Source organism: Otolemur garnettii, unplaced genomic scaffold (assembly GCF_000181295.1).
Source record: "Otolemur garnettii isolate 467f Iridium unplaced genomic scaffold, OtoGar3 scaffold00226, whole genome shotgun sequence".
NCBI lineage: Eukaryota > Metazoa > Chordata > Mammalia > Primates > Galagidae > Otolemur > Otolemur garnettii.
Genome location: NW_003852621.1, coordinates 1520215 through 1521239, shown reverse-complemented (window position 1 = coordinate 1521239; position 1025 = coordinate 1520215).

The following is a 1025-nucleotide window of genomic DNA, read 5'->3' as shown; positions in this document are numbered from 1 at the left end:
AGGGGAGGGAGGTGGAGGGGAAGGAGGAGGGGGATGGGGGAGGAAGGGGGAGGAGGGCAGAGAAGGAGGACAGGGAGGGGAAGGGAAGAGGGAGGAGGGGGAGCGGGAGGAAGAAGGAGAGAGGAGGAGGGGAGGAGGATAGGAGCGGGAGGACCTGACCAGCCTTGGCCTCTGTCCCCTCTGTGGGGTGTGGAGAGTACATGATGGGAGGTGCAGCACAGCTGCTACTGGTTCAGGTGGCCGCAGGGTCTGGACAGCTGCAGTGTGCACGGGTGCCTGAGGGCAGGATGACTTGGGCCAGGCTTCTCCCCCAGGGAAGTGCCAGCAGACAGAGCCCCAAAGAGCATGGAGAGGAACCTGGAGGGGGCTGAGAAGAGTTTGAGGACTGTTGTGCCTATGAACTTCCCTCTGTCTCTTTCTAATTTGGGCTTGAGTTCTCTCTCTTGTCCAGCCCAGGGAAAGTCAGGGTCCAATAGGTGGTGGCTGAGGTGCAAAAAACTTCCTGGCACACAGTCCCTAGAGGTTGGGGTGCTCATAGAGGCCCTGGAAAGTCTGGAGGTGCAGGGAGCCCTGAGCCTGAGATCAGGCCTAACCTCAGGCTACCCCTCAGAGAGGGGCCTGGCCACTTCATGAAAATGCCTGTGGGGTGGGGGCTCCTGCGCCTGACCTGAGTGGGCCATCAGGTTTTACCACAGCTGGTAGCTGTGTGTAGTGGGCTTGGGTCAGTGGGATGAGGACCAAGTGGGCTTCAGCACAGACAATCACACGGGGAGGAGACAGGGCACAGCAGGTTCTAAACAGCTGTGTTAGGCCTGGATGTGGACATCCAGGCGGCGGCCACTCTGGAAACACTCATGGCAGATCCCCTGGAGATGCTCAGTGGGAAGGACAGGAAGGGGGTGAGCCAGGAGGACTGGCCCATGCTGCTGTTCCCCAGAGCGGTCAGCTGGGGAACAGGAGCCTGGGGAGAGGTAGGACCAGCTCTGGAGAGGAGACAGCATGTCAGGGGTGTCAGGGGTGTCAGG